At 39.4% G+C, this 19,578-nt stretch overlaps 1 protein-coding gene across 1 annotated transcript in view; it reads right to left on the minus strand.

Moving 5' to 3' along the window:
- Positions 1-7,770, minus strand: part of fbxl16 (F-box and leucine-rich repeat protein 16) — a 32,713-nt gene extending 24,943 nt beyond the window's left edge. The window contains exon 1 of the mRNA XM_034113575.1: positions 7,445-7,770. The gene's annotated coding sequence lies outside the window, so the exon portion shown is untranslated. The remainder of the gene's footprint in view (positions 1-7,444) is intronic.
- Positions 7,771-19,578: the final 11,808 nt, after the last annotated feature.

Here is a 19,578-nt window from a genome sequence, read left to right on the forward strand (position 1 = left end):
GTGTTCATAATGTATAATCATAAGATTAAGATTTGTGCCTCTTGTTATGAATAGAACAGAACAAAATGGTGAAGACGATGAAACCACTATGACCCAATGAAGAAATATGTGAAAACTATTCTCCTTCAAACAGTGACTGACCATAGGATGGTTTTTATACAAGACCCGTTATGCAGTAGGTGGAGATCGTTCACTGTGCTGCAGAGGTGGGACCAAGTCATTGTTTTGCAAGTCACAAGTAAGTCTCAAGTCTTTGGACTCAAGTCACAAGTAAGTCTCAAGTCTTTGCGCTCAAGTCCGAGTCAAGTCTCAAGTCAGGATGGGCAAGTTCAAGTCCTAAACTTTTAAAAAACAAGTCTTAAACAAGTCCTTATGTGCTTTTCAACAAATGTAATGACATTCATCAACAGAATAATACTTACTAATCAAACTGCTCTTTATTAGTCACATTAATAATGTAATAATCCATTTTCTCTCTGCTGGTAAAGTAACATGTTTTTTAAAATATTTTAAGAGGGATCAGTAAGGTAAGGCTACCGTGACGGTTTGATTCAGAAAGAGTTTAATTTATAAAATCCCTGATGTTAAGGTGACCAGAATGTTTATTTCCACTGTGTACAGCATGTTATAAGGGACCCACAACCTATCTTTATGCAAGGGATAATGTGCAGCGAGTAACATTTTGAATGCAGGACTTTTTATTGTAACCGAGTATTCCTACACTCTGGTACTTTTACTCAAGTACAAGATCTGCACTTCTCCCACCTCTGGCAATAAATCCTGAGTGGTTACCAACAAAAAAAGAAGGTTATTTTCATTTTACAAATCCTGCACTCAGCTTTGCTTTCTCCAATATCATTGAAATGCAGCCAGAAGCTGCTTCTTTTTTCTGTTTTTGCTCATTTCTTGACTTTTTCCGACGCGCTTGCATTTAAATCCGTCTCCCCGTCACTCTGTGTAGCTGGCCTGTACCACTACACCTGCTGTCTTTGGAGCGTCTGCCCCCCACCCTTCTTTCACATAATGGTATGATCCTAGTGTGTCCTCGCATATGATTGGCCGCATGGTGGCCCAGCAAAATAAAGTCCCGCTCCTCCCTGCATGGTTGGATTCCCCCGCAAGAGATTCTGCTCTCCCCGACGGGAGTCTGCTCTTCTAGCGGCAGCTCGCGATCGGCGTGTTGGAGACCTCTGAATTAAAGTATCAAGTCACCTCAAGTCAGAAGGCTCAAGTCCAAGTCAAGTCCCGAGTCATTGGTGTTCAAGTCCAAGTCGAGTCGCAAGTGTTTTGCGATTTTGTCAAGTCGAGTCCAAAGTCATCAAATTGGTGACTCGAGTCTGACTCGAGTCCAAGTCATGTGACTCGAGTCCACACCTCTGCTGTGCTGTGTGATCCTCTCTGTATCTTCACACGGTGAGATCAGTGTTGTGCTGCTGTGGGTGTATGGCCTTCATCTGCATCAATAAATACATTGATGCTGTAGATATCTCAGCCTTCAATAACTCACCACAAAGGTGCATGTTTGTAAGATGACAATGTAAAATGTGTAAAACTAGAATATGTGTAGTATTGACATGAGATGAAGAATGGCTGGAGCTAAAATTATGCAACCAAACACCGTGTGTTGGCACGAGGCTGTCAGTGCCAATCACACAGAGGAATACATGCAGTGTTAAATTAACAATCAACTGCACAGGTTCAGAAATAATTCAAGCATATGTGTATTATGTAACAGCCTACCAAACACCACAGAGAATATATATATATATATATATATATATATGTATATATAATATATATATATATATATATATATGATGTGTAATGTTAACTACCCATGCAAACAACACACAGGATGCATCAGAGACAGGGTCTTGCAACGTGTAATAATCAGGGGAAGGCTTCAGCTGCCAATATTTGACAGTAACATCATGAAGTGATTGCATTACATGATGCATGATGCATGATTGTGAATATACTGTATATAACAGGCACAGACTTGATCATTACTGCTAGCCTTTTTACATCCTAATGATATTGCAATTGCAAACCTTCTGATCATTATCATGTATCATCTAGAAACTGCCTGCCCCCTAATTGTACCCTTTGTTTCTTTACTCCATTTGTCATAATACATTGTAAATCAGACCCCAGTGTCTGAATGGAAAGCTGCCTTCCCTATTGATCACTAATCTGTTTGCATACTGTCGTTTCACTACCTTTCGACACTTCAAGAATGTACTACTAGCCAAGTCAGCCAAGTTATATTTCATGTTTATTTTTGTGGGAGTTATTTGTTTAACACCGTTATGTCTGGACAAACTAAATATTTTAATAGCATAATTTAGCTCGGATCGGATTTGGAAATGTGGCTATGAAAACTACAGTGTGTGCTTGTTTGCAGCAGAATGGGTGTGGCATAAATCATATAGTAGACTTATAAATTAATTTCCTTAAACATTTCTTCTTTGGGGAACGCTACTGCATCTTGAACATTGTCACATTTAGAGCTGAAATTGTCTAAACTAACTAACTATTTTCATGACTCTTCCTTTAGTTGGATTGAATACATCTTCATTTCCAGAGCAACTGTCGTCCAAACCCTCCTGTTTAACAAACTGGTACTCTTGTGCTATAAAAAAAGGAATATTAGTATTTATTCGAAATAATAGTAAGAAAGCTCTATCACGAGGCCACACAGGAAAACACATTACCAGCTTATTATGAACTATGTAGAGAAAAACATATATATGATGTTTATACACAATATATATTGTGTTTATACACAATATTATTGTTAAAAAGATACAGTTTGAGCTAAACTGAGGTGTAGAAAGATGAATGACATGGATGAATTAGTTAGACAGGTTTTAATATGGTCCTAACTTGCTGAACACACTGAGTACAGCAAGCTTTTGATGATATTTGGAGCTGTGGCACAGATGGCAATATACTTTAATGCAGAAATCAGTGAGCTGCTTATTCAAATTGTACTCAAAGGTAACCCATTTATTGTTTCTTTGTGTTGTTTACGGTCTATGAAAATGAAGATTCGAAGATGTCACTTTGGTGTATGTTTGCTGTCAGATACAACACAGGTAAATCTATAAAAATGATATGTTTGTATTCGAGTCAAAACTAATCGCACCATCTATTGTACAACAGAAAGCATTTCTCCTGGGTCGGGACTTTTGGACAGCTTTATCTGTCCAGATGCAGTTAAGGTACAATATGATAAACCCTTAACAATCCCAGGCTGAAAGGTCAGTGTCAAACCACACGAATAATCCAAATACAATAATAAGTATCAATAAGGCTAAAGTAATACACCAAGTATCTGGCCCTAAATGTCTGGATGTTTAAATGTATCCAACTGAACCATGATTTGCTTTGCTTCTGTGTGACAGCATGTTTAAGAACCTTTGCCTTGTGTGGCAGGCTGTTGTCATGGTATAAGAGTGTCTTAGCTCTTTTTAGGGAACAGATTCATGCTTATGTTCGTAGCGAGTGTGTGATAAGGAGAGGTGAATGTGGATGGCACTCTCAGCAGAGATTACATTAATGGTTCAAAAGTTATTTAAACAAAGGTTGTCAATTGGTGGTAAATACAGTGTAGGCTCAGTTCTTTATCTCCTCAGGATCCATGTTCAGTTCTGTTGGAAATATTCAAATGCTAAACAAATAAATATATTTACTAAAATGTTTCACAGGTGAAGACTTTTTTAGGAATCATTTATGATGTATTACTGACAATGGATCATGGAATGATGCTGCAATTGCACAAATTGCTTACATGTGTGACATTGGATTTGGTTTTGCTGTGAATACATATTACAGGGAGGATGTACAGACGTGTGCCATAGCATCATCTAAATGCAGCTGAGCTGGTTTCAGAGTCGTGGTAAGAGCAGTGCCACAGATGCATTTCATTGATTTTGCTAACTCATAACTTATGAGGCAATATATCTCACCTCCAATGAGGGGCCTAGCCCTTCGTATGTTTTTGCTGTATGTGGCCCTTATTGTAGTTTCCCCACGGCATACGCACAGAAATAACATCTGCTGGCCCATCATAAATACGTTGAGGTCAGATTCTCTTAGCATCTTTAGCATCACATTCATCTTTTCCTGAGTCCTGATGAATTCTCCTTAACTTCTTTCCTTAACCCCGTGACAAATGTCTCTAAGGTTAAAGAATAGTGGTTAGAAAAACACATAGGACCAGATTTGTTTTGAACATTTGACCGCAACCGTAGTGTCATTGCTTCTCTCTGACACGTTGTGATAGTGAAGGCACAGCATGGCTAATAAAGAAGGAGCAGACCAACATCATCCGTCAAATCAATCTGTCTGATGCTACAACTGATCAGACATGACAGACTGAGGCTCTGTCTTCCTCAGAGGGCTTACCTGGGTCAGCAAAGCTCAAATGCATCATGAAAAGCAAGAATAAAGCATTATGGGAGATGGAAGCAGCCGTTTCTGCTGCGTTCACTGTCTGCCCCGCTCTTTCTAACCTGTTAACCTAATAACAATAAATCAACATGACACAATATTGATTATCTAGCGCAGGTGGTTTCTGGTGATGTCAAAAGATCCCACAGTAATCCACCTTTTAAGCTTCAAAGTAACGCATGTGTGTCGTAACAACCAGTGAGCAGACCACATGTTAAAAACAACAATGGCGACTCCTAAAGAGGTTTGTGTAGATGCTGCTGTAGCATCAGTTATATCCAAACTGGACAGTATTTCTTCATTAAAAGAAAAGTAAAGAATGGCGTTGAAAATATGTTTTTGTTCGAATGGTTTACAGCAAGTTCGATTGACCAAATAGCACATATGGTTTAATGATCTGATAGGTTAAAAATAGCCTGTCATGGATGTGATAGACAGATGGTTCTTCCAATCACCTGACAAGGGTTTTTTGAAACTGCATGCCCTATTCCAAACCGTTTCTGATGTTTGCTTCTCCGATGGGTCTGTGTAACTCACCATCTGGCAGGTTACTAAATAAGGCTTATCTAAGGTTTTGTATTCTGTATTGATGTCACTACCCAAGTGGAAATAGATAGATAGATAGATAGGTAGATAGATAGATAGATAGATAGATAGATAGATAGATAGATAGATAGATAGATAGATAGATAGATAGATAGATAGATAGATAGATAGATAGATAGATAGATAGATAGATAGATAGATAGATAGATGATATTGTATCTATTGAGACATCATGAAACTCCTCACACTCAGTAAAAATTAAAGTTAATTTTCCAGTTTTTTTCTAGCATGTCAATACTTCACATGAACAAACTCATTATCAGCGTGCTAACTCAGATCTTTACTGAGCGTACGCTTGGATCCTGTCATTGAGGATGTTTATTTACTGTAGGTCCATTCTAATTTCACTGGCAGACACAAGCCACGCTCACCCACCAGCGTGTTGTTATGTATATTTTTGTTATATTTGTTATATACACATAGACATTTTATTTATAGAACACAATCACCATGCATTTGCCTCAAGGGTCCGTTCAGCCAAATTACAAGAAATAAATCCTTGTACTCTGGATAATGTAACGATATTGCCAGAGAAGCACACCCACCATCTGTTCCCCTCAGGTTAGCTCTGTCCCCACTGTTGCAGGTCAATGCACTGCTGGTGCTGTTAGCATCGTTAGCTGCTAGCCACCATTCAACCCACTAAAAACAAATGAAATGTTTAAAATTATGACCAATTCGTTTTTTACTCAGCACCACAGTGTCAATAAATTAAATTAAATGTGTTAATTCTTCCCTTATAATGCTACGATGTGAACAACAAACCTGAACCATCAGGAGGAAAGTTCATGTTATGTTGTTCATCTTGTCAAATGAACACCTTTCAGAAGCGGCCATGTTTATTTCATAGTTCAGAGTTCTTCAGTTGATCAGGTTTGAATGCATACATGTATGTTTGCAGCTGATGTTGTTACAGTTACAATAGAATCAGTCAATTATTTTCCAAATGTCCAAACTTTGATAGTCTGTATTATAAAACAATATTCTTTAGCAGAAAGTAACTAACCACATTTAGTGCTTTAGTATTCATGTAATTTAATCCACAATCCAATGTGCATAATATTATAACAAAAAAGAAGTTTAACTTTAAAGCTATTATAGTAAAGTATAAAAAAGGTTAATTTTCAATGGACAACATTTTTTTTCCAGTTTTGTTATTAAACACATCAACATCTCCTCCAAAAATTATTCATACATATTTATTTATCTCTAAACACAAAGACACTATTACTACTGGTACTATTTTTAGTCTATCATCTCCTTGTGATTTCCCAGTTATTATGAAATACCAAAAAATCAAAAGCTCACCACAATGTTCTAAACACTTTTCAGAAAGGTATTTTTCAATCCTCCATTGAATGTTTCAATTTGTCTGCTAAACTCAGACTTATCTTACATAAGTCACTATAAGACATATGATGTCATCAGGGTCATCTCAGTTTGGACTTAGTGACATTTATCACAGAAGGCTATAGCGTTATAAACAAACAAGCTTTGAATTTGTGGGTATTTACTAAAAACACTATCAAGATGCATGGGTAAGTGCACCCCCAACACAACCCTGCCCCCACCCCCACCAGGAGTGTCAGTCATCACAAACTTGTGCTTTGCAGCCAAACACTGTTCAAATGTTCAGGAAATCTACAGGGAGTCCCAAAATACACTGAACAAACAGTAACGTTCACTTTAACTAAAATAATGTCAACAAATGTCACATAACTGTATTAGGTTAGCTGAAAGCAATAATATGAAGTTGTATATTAGTATGTTCAACTAACCTAATATAGTTGTGACGTATTTTTTACATAATACATTTAATAAAGTCAACATTTACATGTTTACATTTTCAGTGGAGTTCAAAAATACTAAGATGATTTTGATATCCTTAAAGCTATGGGGGGTGGGTATAACTAGCCTATGTGAGGTGGTTCAGTGAAGAGCATCAGGCTAACTGTAGTCTAATGTCATGGATCACATGTCATGGAGCACAGAGACTCAAAACAGCTGACAGAGCATCAGGGCCGCATCACAGCCCGGACACACCTGCACCCAAAAACATACTCAACAATATCTGCACAAATGAGCACGGAGCGGATTGCGTCACTGAGAGACGCTGACGTCATGGTGTTTGTTAATAATACGCAGCTCGATGCGGCTGATCGGCACTCAAAGGCCCCGGAATGATGCACACAAAGAGCCGGAACACCCAGCGCCTCCAGCCGCTCCACCCTCACCGCCCCTCCGCTCTGCTCTGCAGGGTGGATGCTGCTCCGTCAACCAACACCCCCACCCCCCCCCGTCCATCACAAGCACAGACACACTCTCTGCACCCGGGGACGCAGCCTCCTCCCCCGGCCTGCGTCTCCTCCGCAGCATCCCTTACCTCTCAGATGAAAATCCTCTCGGGCATTAATCCATGGTCAGCCCGGCTGTGCTTGCTGCCTCTCGGTCACCTTCCTCCCGACGTTGCGGCGCGGAGAGAGCGAAATAAATAATGATCAGAGCCCTGCCCGTTGTGTCCTATCGGGAGGCGAGGGATGCGCCCACCCAGCCCGCAGACACGCGAAGCTTCCCCGGGTCCGGAATCCGAATCAGCCGCAGAGAGAAGCGACGCTCAGCATCCTCTGCAGAAAAACGCTGAAATCGAAGCGAAATATCCTCTGGTTTGTGTTTCCGATCGCCTGTTCCTCCTCCACAACACAGTGGCCCTCTCTTCCTCGTAATGTCTCCTCCACACACACGCACACACACACGCGCAGAGCGGAGCAGCTCTGTCTCATTTAAAGAGATAGGACCGAGCAGCCTTTCTGTTCTTATGTAACCTGAGCAGCACACTCTCACACACACACACACACACACACACACACACACACACACACACACACACACACACACACACACACACACACACACGCACACACACACACACACACACACACACACACACACACACACACACACACACACACACACACTGTGTACGGACCTCACTTACTTCACCTGTGCATGAGCTCGTGTGTGTGTTGGGGTTATTATTCGTAATATATGTACTGTGGTGGAATAATTACTTAACGAGTCCCTATTATGCTTTTGGGGTATTCTCCTTTTCCTGTAGTTGGTTGTATAGGTTTTAGTGCATTGTGTGTAACATAGTGACATCACTAACACTTGGTCTTCTATTGGCTAGAACTTCAACAAATTGCGCTTGATAGGCTGGGGCAGGTTGTCTCTGAGCGGTTGACCAATCACAACAGAGCTGGCCAGCTAACCAATCAGAGCAGACTGGGCTCTGGTTTCAGACAGAGGGTGAAAAGAGGTGCTGCAGCACAGGCAGTATGAGAAAAATAAAGATTTTTTTGTACATGAAAGCATGGAGACATGTCCCAGTAGAGACACTACATACTGATATACACCAGTCAAAAGTTTGGACACACCTTCAAATTCGAAGATTTTTATTTATTGTAATGCATTGTAGATTAATACTGAAGACATCGAAACTATGAATGAACACATATGGAATTATCTAGTTAACAAAAAAGTGTTAAAAAATCCAGAATATGATTTTTATTTTAGATTCTTCAGAGTAGCCCCTTTTGCCTTGAGGACAGCTTTGCACACTCTTGGCTTCTCTCAGTCAGCTTCATGAGGTGTAACCTGGAATGGTTTTCAATGAACACGTGTGCCTTGTCAAGAGTCAATGTGTGGAGTTACTTGCCTTCTTAATGTGTTTGAGACCATCAGTTGTGTTGTGCAGAGGTAGGGTTAGTGCACAGTGGAAAGCCCTATTTGACTACGGTTGTAATCCATATTATGGCAAGAACCACTGAACTCAGTGAAGAGAAACGACCGTCCATATACCATCCATCCTACATAAAACATTTAAATAAATAAAAAACTTCCAATTTGAAGGTTTGTCCAAACTTTTGACTGGTACTGTACACCTGAACATCAGCAGGAGAGGACTCTTTAAAGTATACACTAAATACTGATATACATCTGAACATCAGCAGGAGAGGACTCTTTAAAGTAGAGACACTACATACTGATATTACATTACATTACATTACATGTTACTTGTTAGACGCTTTTATCCAAAGCGACTTACATACTTAATACTGTGGACAATCCCGACAGGAGCAATTTGGGGTGAAGTGTCTCAGGGACACAACAACATGCTGACTGTGGGGTTTGAACCTGTGACCCACTGATCCGAACACCTACGGACAACCCACTATGCCACACGCCCCCCGGTGATATACACCTGAACGTCAGCAGGAGAGGACTCTTTAAAGTAGAGACACTACATACTGATATACACCTGAACATCAGCAGGAGAGGACTCTTTAAAGTAGAGACACTACATACTGATATACACCTGAACATCAGCAGGAGAGGACTCTTTAAAGTATACACTAAATACTGATATACATCTGAACATCAGCAGGAGAGGACTCTTTAAAGTAGAGACACTACATACTGATATACACCTGAACATCAGCAGGAGAGGACTCTTTAAAGTAGAGACACTACATACTGATATACACCTGAACATCAGCAGGAGAGGACTCTTTAAAGTAGAGACACTACATACTGATATACACCTGAACATCAGCAGGAGAGGACTCTTTAAAGTATACACTAAATACTGATATACATCTGAACATCAGCAGGAGAGGACTCTTTAAAGTATACACTAAATACTGATATACACCTGAACATCAGCAGGAGAGGACTCTTTAAAGTAGAGACACTACATACTGATATACACCTGAACATCAGCAGGAGAGGACTCTTTAAAGTAGAGACACTACATACTGATATACACCTGAACATCAGCAGGAGAGGACTCTTTAAAGTATACACTAAATACTGATATACATCTGAACATCAGCAGGAGAGGACTCTTTAAAGTAGAGACACTACATACTGATATACACCTGAACATCAGCAGGAGAGGACTCTTTAAAGTATACACTAAATACTGATATACATCTGAACATCAGCAGGAGAGGACTCTTTAAAGTAGAGACACTACATACTGATATACATCTGAACATCAGCAGGAGAGGACTCTTTAAAGTAGAGACACTACATACTGATATACACCTGAACATCAGCAGGAGAGGACTCTTTAAAGTAGAGACACTACATGATGATATACACCTCAACATCAGCAGGAGAGGACTCTTTAACCTGTTACGCACTGCCCCCCCGGTACCGGGCGGATAAACGCGTCATTTGCAGGAAACAACGTCTAAGGAATCTTAATATTTAATAAACTATGAATGTCTTATATCCATGTAACGGGAAGAAACTCAGCTAACTGATATTTTTTTTTTTAAATCCAAAAAAACCCACAATGCTAACACTCAGCCTCTGAATTAGCCACGAGCGAAAAAATACTAACCTATCACTGCACCGAAACTCACTCATAACTCCCTTATTACTTATCCTAGATGCACAGCGAACCCATCGATTAGCATCTCCTCGAGACACAGAATCTGGGGGTGCCCACCTCAACACTCAGTGATAAACATTTGCGACGCGATAAACGAAAACGTACATCAAAACATGTGGCGCTAGGTAGCTACAAACGCTAACATGGCTTACCTTGGTCAAAACTGGTCTTCAATGGCATTAAAACGATAAAAAACGATGCTGCAGTTAATCCATAGGTTAATCCAATGTGTCTGTGTCCTCTTTGAAATGATTTCTGATAATCCATAAGCAATAAAACTGCTTTTTCGTTTCCAGATGTCAGAGCGAGAGATCGCTTCACTCGGGTGCAAACCTGCATGCGCGAAGCCCCCACCGTTTGTTTTCACAACGAGTGTGTGTGGGGGACTCCCCCTTCGATTCTATTGGCTCTAACGGTCAGAAAGAGGTGTCAACCATCAAAATCGACCAAGGGGGGCCAGAGATATGAAAAAAAAACATTTTCACCCAAATCACCTCAGAAAGAAAATAAAATAAACATCCAGTACAAGCACTTTTATAGTCCTTATTTAAATCATTAGGGCCTTAAAGTTGTAAAAGGCCTTAATAGCCTTATCCAGAGTTATTTTCTCTCTCCATTCATCTGACAGAGCCGAGAGCAGGAGATCGGAGGCGGGGCTTAAGGGAAAACTCAAGTGCTCTTGCTCTATGGTCAAAAGGCCCCAGATGACCTGGGTACTTTCTGGATCTACAGTCGCTCCATTTTCGCTTCATGCGCCACTGAGCAACTCTCAAAGAAATCCATGGGTAACCTCCCCTGCTAGCTTGCGCCACTCTTTACAGCTGTCATCTGATTGGTTATGCTGCAAAAGCTCAGCAGCAATCAGGGTTACATTTGAAGTAATTTTAATTGTGCGCATCACTTGGTAACTTTTCTCTCGAGAGGAACAAAACGGCACAGCCAGCGCAGAGCCGTATACCCACTGTTAAAATGCAGCTTTACCAAATCATTACAGACTACTCAATTAACCAAATTTAAAGGTGGCTCATTTTCAACAGAGGTATAATCATCGGTTTATTTAACACTGAAAAAAAGTGATAGTTTCAAGGTGTCACTTAAAGGTGGGGTAGGTAATTTTGAAGAAACCGGCTCGAGATCGCTAGAATTTGAAAATACACAGCCGTAAAAGATCTGGCACTTCCTTACAGAGCCCCTCCTCCAACACACACAAACGCGCACATGACCAATGAGGGCACGAGATAAGTTTGTGCACAGATGGAAGGCTGACAGGCAGGTAGGCCATCCAGTTATTTTAGCCGGGCCGGCTAAAATGATTGGTCGTACTTTTTACAGTATTACGGCTTCCACAGATGACATTTTGTTATGGATTTTTTGTCAAAGCACTTAAGATATTCATTGCTATCGGGATGTTAAGAGCATTCCATGGAATATAACAAATAGTGTATCTCGAGCCGGTTTCTCAAACTTACCTACCCCACCTTTACATTTTTGACCGTTATGAAAACAACATCCAGGTTCTTTTGCCATACTTCATATTGACACCTAACCTAACTAAAATAATGACACAGCATTAGAGTGTGGATTTTTGTTCAAAAATATATGTTTGCCTAAGACCTTATTTTCTGCCGTATTCCAAAATGCACTATAAGAAATGTCTATGCTTTTTGTATAGGGAGTCCTTGCAATGCTAACACGTCATCACTGCACCACTCATGCACTCAAACTAATGATTGAATGAAAGTGTAAATTACCTAAATAAACCATAAACAGAACTCAAAAGAAACCACCAGAAGGGAGAAGAGTAACCCGCCCCCTCTGGGACCGTCCCCTGTGATGTGAGGACAGAGTAGACATTGATTCATGTTAAAGTGCAGTTTGGGAGTCACTGCTGTAGCCCCTGCCGGGGGTCTGCCCGTTATGGGCATCACCTCGCTCAGGAAGTGACGGCACTCTATCTCCTCTGACTCTCTCCATTTCTTTCTTTGTGTGTGTCTCTGAGTCCAAAGAAGCAGGGAGCTGGAGAGCTTCCTATTTATAGAATTCTACCCGCCTGTTCAGCCTCCCACCCCCCCTCGGCACAAAGAGATACACCCACAGTCACACACAAAGCATCCATGGACATGCAACCATAACACACAGGGTGTTGCACAATTATGTACAAAGCACGCACTCACAAACACATGGACACACACGGACACAGAGGCTATTCACCCTATGCTTCAACATGTGCATTCATACACACACGAGACGTACAAATGTCCCTGTAAAAATACCCTCCATAGTGCACATACTACAGCATCAATAATGCAGGGATTCCTGGAGGAGGGAGAGGAACACTCCCTGAAATGTTAGAGGGGGAGGGGGCTTCCCCTCTGCAGCTTTACAATGTAGCATGGCAATCACCCAGTGTGTGTGTGTGTGTGTGTGTGTGTGTGTGTGTGTGTGTGTGTGTGTGTGTGTGTGTGTGTGTGTGTGTGTGTGTGTGTGTGTGTGTGTGTGTGTGTGTGTGTGTGTGCGTGCGTGCGTGCCCACATTTTTAACACAGCACAATTGCACTAAAAAAACTGAAACATTGACTTTAATTAAATGTATTATGTCAACAGATTTCACATAATTGTATTAGGTTAGTTGAAAACAATAATATTAAGTTGAAATAAACAATTATTGTTGATATAATACACTTAATTAAAGTCAATGTTTAAAGCCAATTGAAAGACGCACATTTTATATTAGATATACTTTTTTTATCCTAAATTGGGAAATGGATTTGTTACAGCAGCAGCATGTTAATATGGCTTTAGACAAGAGTTTAAAATAGTATCACTTCAACATGGTGGGTAAGAACAATGAGTTCAAACCACATGAAAAAACAACTGACAGACAAGAAGAAGACACATGTCAATTGTCACAAGTTATTCTAAAAGGAATCATCATCTTTAAAGAGCATGAAAATAAATAATGGCAATGTAATGTAAAATAAGCTATATATAATAAAAATGTAAATAAACAGTACATACATATCGACAGTAGAAGATATATAACGATATATATATATATATATATATAGTACAGCATCTATAACACATGATGTAAAATATTTAGAATAAGTTAAAATACACTGTACTACTGCTAACAAATTACAAACATGATATCTTCTAATCAGAATCAGAATTCCTTCATTAGTCAAAAGTTGAATAGCAGGTGAAACAATTTGACATGAAATCCAAAAAAAGTAAATTAGTAATAAAATGAAAATAAAGACAAATAAGCGCACAACTATGGCAAAAAAGTGACACTGAAATATTGCGACCTTAAATTAATATAAGTTGGGACATTTGTAAAAAATAAGTATACGTACATTATACAAACCTACAAACCTGAGGTTGTTTTGAGGATGTCTGTGAATACCTGTCATCAGTAATACACATCTTACATGCTACATGTTTATCACTGTGGCTCGTCACAGTGACAGAATCTGTCAGTCAACCTCTGAGATCCATCAGCCCCCACACGCACTGATATTGACCTCCATCATCTGAGAAGAAGGACATGTCTCTCTTATAGTATACTGCCATGTTTTTGAATTGATATAAATCAATGAAAAATAAAAACAGTTTGATAACAGTAAAGAACCCTTTAGCTGCTTAATGCTAGCTATTCAACGCAAACAGATGTCTGCATGCTGCATGTTGAAACATAACATATGTTCTGTTGATGTGAGTCAAAAACCATAATGTTCTTTTATAATATCAAGAAATTCAAATTGGGAGAACAAGTTTAATCAATGAAATAAATAAATTCAAGGTTTTTGCAGCTATTGACGCAGGGTTCAACCAAAAGCTTTTAAAGGAAATCGCTTCAGATCAGACTTCAGAATATATTTTAGGAACAGACTACACACACTTATGTTAAACCCAAATTCTAAAATTGACTTTTACTAGTTCAACTAGTAGTATCTAGAATAAATACAGACTTTACAGTTTTGGTTAATCTAAAAAAAAAGATTAAATAGGGTTCTAGTAAATTGTATTTTGATCTGTATGTTATGTGACATTTGTCTTTTTACTATTCATTTTCTGTTGTTTTATAATTATTCCAGCCAGTGTACATGACTTTGTTCAATTCTTACCTTAAGACTAGAATTAGTTATTATCTTTTGATATTGTACGTCTTGAAACGTTGTTGGATACACTGCTGTTCACCACAGAAAGCTCACAACCAATGAGGCTTATATAAACGTTATAATGACATTTTGAAAACCTGCCGTTATTTTTGTTTCAATCGTTCCAATAAAGCTGTTGAAGTTTGAAAGCTGAAGTGTGTGCAGAGAAATGAATGAACGCAGAAACACAAACAGACAAACATGTGCGCTGTATCAGAGCACTGCAGTGAGGATGACTCAGCCACCAGCGTTGCCATGGAAACACTGCCTCTTTGCAATCAGTCTCTTAGTAACTGCACGGTTGCCGAGGCAGGAACCTGAAACTAGTGTGTGTGTGTGTGTGTGTGTGTGTGTGTGTGTGTGGTGTGTGTGTGTGTGTGTGTGTGTGTGTGTGTGTGTGTGTGGTGTATGTGTGTGTGTGTGTGTGTGTGTGTGTGTGTGTGTGTGTGTGTGTGTGTGTGTGTGCGTGTGTGTGTGTGTGTGTGTGTGTGTGCCATTCAGCATTACATGTAACTTGTTTATTGTTTATTACTTGAAAAATATCTATCGTCTCTTTGAGTCGCTACAAGTTTTCCCTTATTTTTATTTTAAATTATTTTATTTATTATTTCATTCATTTTTCCATAATATATAATTCAGCATTTATTTATTCATATATTTATTTCAGTATTTATTTATAATTCATTTATTCATCCCTTAATGTATTCATTTATTTTTGTATTTATTTATAAATAAGTTTATTTTCTTGTATTTATAAGCCTACCAGGACACATGTTTGACACACAGCATCCTGTTGTATTGTTATGTTACAGCAATGGTCATCAGCAGTGTCCTTCTATCACAGATCTGCTTCATTGTTATTGAGTAAAGACTATGATAATCTAAAATGACTGTACCACTAACACACCATAGTGTCCATAGTCCATAGTGTGTGAGGTGCGAATCCTGTGAACAGAAATACTGTGGAGGAGACACACATTCATTTAATAACATGATACCTACAGGATGATCGTACATGCCATCAGAAAAACCAACCAAAAACACTCACAGCACATTCAGTCCCAACACTGGGCCATAAAACAAGTGGTAAAAAAGGTCAAATATCTATAGGCACAGACACTAATGCTCAATGAATCAGTGCATTCAGAGTGTTCATGTTGCAGCCTGATGTCATGATTCTGGGTTTCATGTTTCCTGATTTATTTTGAAATGCCTTTTCTCCTTGTGTATTGTCCTATTTTACTTCCTGTGTTTTCCCTCCTGTGCCTGATGGTCTGAGTTTCACCTTCTTGGACCAGAGGCCTGTACTACGAAGCCGGATTTTCGCTTAGCGAGCTAACTTCAGGGTAACTCTGGGTTTCCGGTCCTACGACGATGGTTCACTTCTTAGCGGGCTAGATCTCCATGGTAACTTATGCTGAGCGGCTAACCTGGTCCGGAGCAGGTTAGGTTGCAGACTAAGAGATCAAGACAGTGAAAGCACCGCCTGCTGACCAATCAGAGCTCAGTGTGCAGAGTTTAAAGCGATCAAGTCATATTACAGGATAGAGGAAATACAGAAAAACTGCCGTTGCAGGAAAGACGGCCGGCAAAAATCACCGACTGTGTGAACGTGAAAATGAATAGAATATCCCCTCCCATCTTCAGAGCAATCTGACTATTATAACATTAGCGTTAAGAAAGCTTACTTAAATATCTGCCACAACACAAGTAACCGGATCAAAGTAACATTACGTACAGTCCGAGGCACTGTGAGTGCAGACGTCGATGTGTCCCATTATCATTCATATCACATCATAATGTATCATATATTTCCTTATCTGAGTCAGCTTCTTGAGCCGTATCTGGCCGTGCAACACTCACAGTGTCACATACTGTATGCAGAAGTATTATTTTAAGTTGACGAAACACTCGAGTCAAATGTAATTAAAGTCAGATCCACTCGTGTCTTAGACGGGGCAGTGATATCATAAACCTGTTAATGTACGCATTCAAACGCTTTTTCTTTTACCAGCTGTATTCACCTTGCAGGTGCAGCTATGTGGCTTTGATCCTGGATAAAGTGTTTAAGTCATGGATGTTTAAAGTTTAACTTCTTCATATTTGACTAATATTAAAGTTCACTTTTCATTCAGGAAGTATGACGCGCTGCACAGCACGCTTGTCCATGTTTGTGATTGGTCGAATGCTCCAAATACCACCCCTTTCATGTGAATGCGCACCTAACTAGATAGGACACGGCTGGCTTGAGTTAACGAGTTGATAACCAGCGTCGTAGGACCGCTTAGCGAGAGCGCGTTTGTTTTGGATTAGGTAAACCGGGTAACTCAAACATATCCAGGTTATGTTGAACCGGCTTCGTCGTACAGGCCTCTGGTCTGGTCCCCCTCTTTTTGAATCAGCCTTATAAATAAAGCTCACTGTTTGTTTGTACTTGTATACCTGCCTCCTGTCTTAATGCATGTGGGTCTCACCGTTGCTAAATCCTTGACACTCATGTTAAAATACTAAACTTCTTATATAAATATTTTTCAATATGTTTTATTTTATGTATAATTGGACATTTTCTTTTAGCTTATGTTCATATAAATATATAATTTTACATTTTAATAATTTGTTTGTCCATTCTTACTTTTTTATTTGTATTTAATCGTTTATTGGATATTTTACTTTAACTTCTTAAGTATATGCATATATTTATTTGATCCTTTATTGCACATTCTTAGTTTATACAGTACATATATAATAACTTGACTTATATTTATATCAATTTTTTTAATAAAATGATTCTTTTTATATCTTTTATTGAATTATAAAGATTGACCATCTGTCACAAAACCAAATTTCCCCCATGATAAAAAAGTATTCTGATTGAATAAAACTTAGAATAATAAAAAAATGTAATCCTCTTCTTGCTTTACTGTTGTGAATGTTGAGTGTACATTTAACCCTCTGAGACCCACGGGGCCGTATACGATCCCAAATATCACGTTCAAAGCGTCATAACTTCTCAGCTGTTTCAGCCAGAGACATGCCGTGTTTTTACTAGAAACGGCAATAAACAACTCCATTAAGTTTTTCATTGAGAGGCGTTTACTTATTTCGGTGAAACGAATGTGCGTAAAGTTTTAAAAGATGCAGATTGTCTCACCTTGATTCTGGCGCATTGCTTATCGTTTTCTGTTTTATAGATCTATTCTCATCCACCATCTTTGTTTGTGACGTAAAGAGTGTAAGAGTCACGTTTCTGAATCGGACACTCTGGCCGTGGGTGTTTCTCAATCTCGAGTACGCTTGCTTGGTAGCACATGTCTGCCGAGCATCTTGCTTCAGAAGCGAGGCAAGAATACTTCCTGGCATTCGGAAAACGAAGAGTGAAACAGGCGAGCAAGTGTGCAGGTGTGCGTCATATGAGAGGCCCAGCCTTACATCTTCCGCCACAGATTTGGGGAAATTGGTCCGTGCGCAAAGCATTGTGGGGATTTTAAGACCGCGGAGTCTACACATGTGCAGCCTCGAAATTTCTCCAAACGAAGTACGCCGGGCTCGGTAGAATCATCTTTTATTTAGGTTAAAGTTTATTTAATGTATCCTAATCCCATAATAATAAGACAATCAAAAATAGACAGCAGCCTTTTGCTTGATGTTAGTTTGTGCCGTGCTGTCAAAGGGATGCAGGTGTGACTGTCATTTCATCTCTTTAGTTTTTTAAAAACCAAAACAGTACATCATTTTAAATGATCCTTTAAGGATTGTTTGTCTGAAATGCTTAGAGTTACATTTTGCAATAATACTTTTGCAACCCTGTGTTTAATATGATTAATTCACTTTTTTATTTTTCTCTTGTTTTTCCCCCTACAAAACAAAAATAAAAAAACATTTATGCAGCCCCAACAACAGCCTCTGATCATCAACAGACTTCATGCAATGCTTCATCGGATGCATATATTAGATAATAATCTCTATCTCACTCCTAACACATCTAAATCTACTTTCAGAATGGATAAATGTTCATAAAAGACATCCATTGTTTGTTCTATATGCTTCTTGAAATCCAAAAAAACACATTGTCTTTCTAGAACAGATTACAAATCGCCTGAAAATGGTACAAACAAGTGGCAACATGTTTGACGAAGGTGTTGCGCTGGGCTATATCATGCAATCGAAAGTGAAACTTAAAGCTCCCATGTCATGCTTTTCCAGTTATTACCCGTCCCCTTGTGTGTTATGAAGGTTTTTATGCATGTAAACGGTGTGCAGAGTCAAAACCCTCAAAGTACACCCTGTAGCGAGTAAAACTCTAACACAGAAAATACCTCCCCAAAACGCCTCGTTGGAGATACGTCACTGCCCATTTGAGTCTTCCATTTAGTTCCGGGTACCGCCTGATGTCATGCGGTACCCGGAACGAAATGGACCAATCCCGAAGAGCTATGGCCACACCAGCAGCGGCGTGTTCCTCCTCCAGAGGTTCGAAGAACCGGCATTTCACAGACGAAAGCTTCCAAAACATTGCCCAGTTTGAGGCCGGATATGCACAGCTTGTTTGGACCGTTTGGAGCAGGGGAAGATCTGGGTATACAACCTGTAAGTTTGCATTGTTATTTGTGTATTTATCAAACAAGACTGTTTAAATGTGTAAACTGTGTTGGACTGCTAAGCCATTGACACAGTGCTAACTGTGCTAACTAAGTTGCTAGAGTTTCCATATATCAACTCTAATATCAGCAGATGGCCTTGCATACATGTATCTCATAGCAGGAGAATGTCTGCATTCACACACACGGAATACTCATACAGTATACTGTACTGTGATTTACCGTACATTGTGACCGTACATATACTGCATGTAGCTAACGAGGCTAGCTGTATGCTAGCGCAAAACAATGTATTCATG

Source organism: Trematomus bernacchii, unplaced genomic scaffold (assembly GCF_902827165.1).
Source record: "Trematomus bernacchii unplaced genomic scaffold, fTreBer1.1, whole genome shotgun sequence".
Lineage (NCBI taxonomy): Eukaryota > Metazoa > Chordata > Actinopteri > Perciformes > Nototheniidae > Trematomus > Trematomus bernacchii.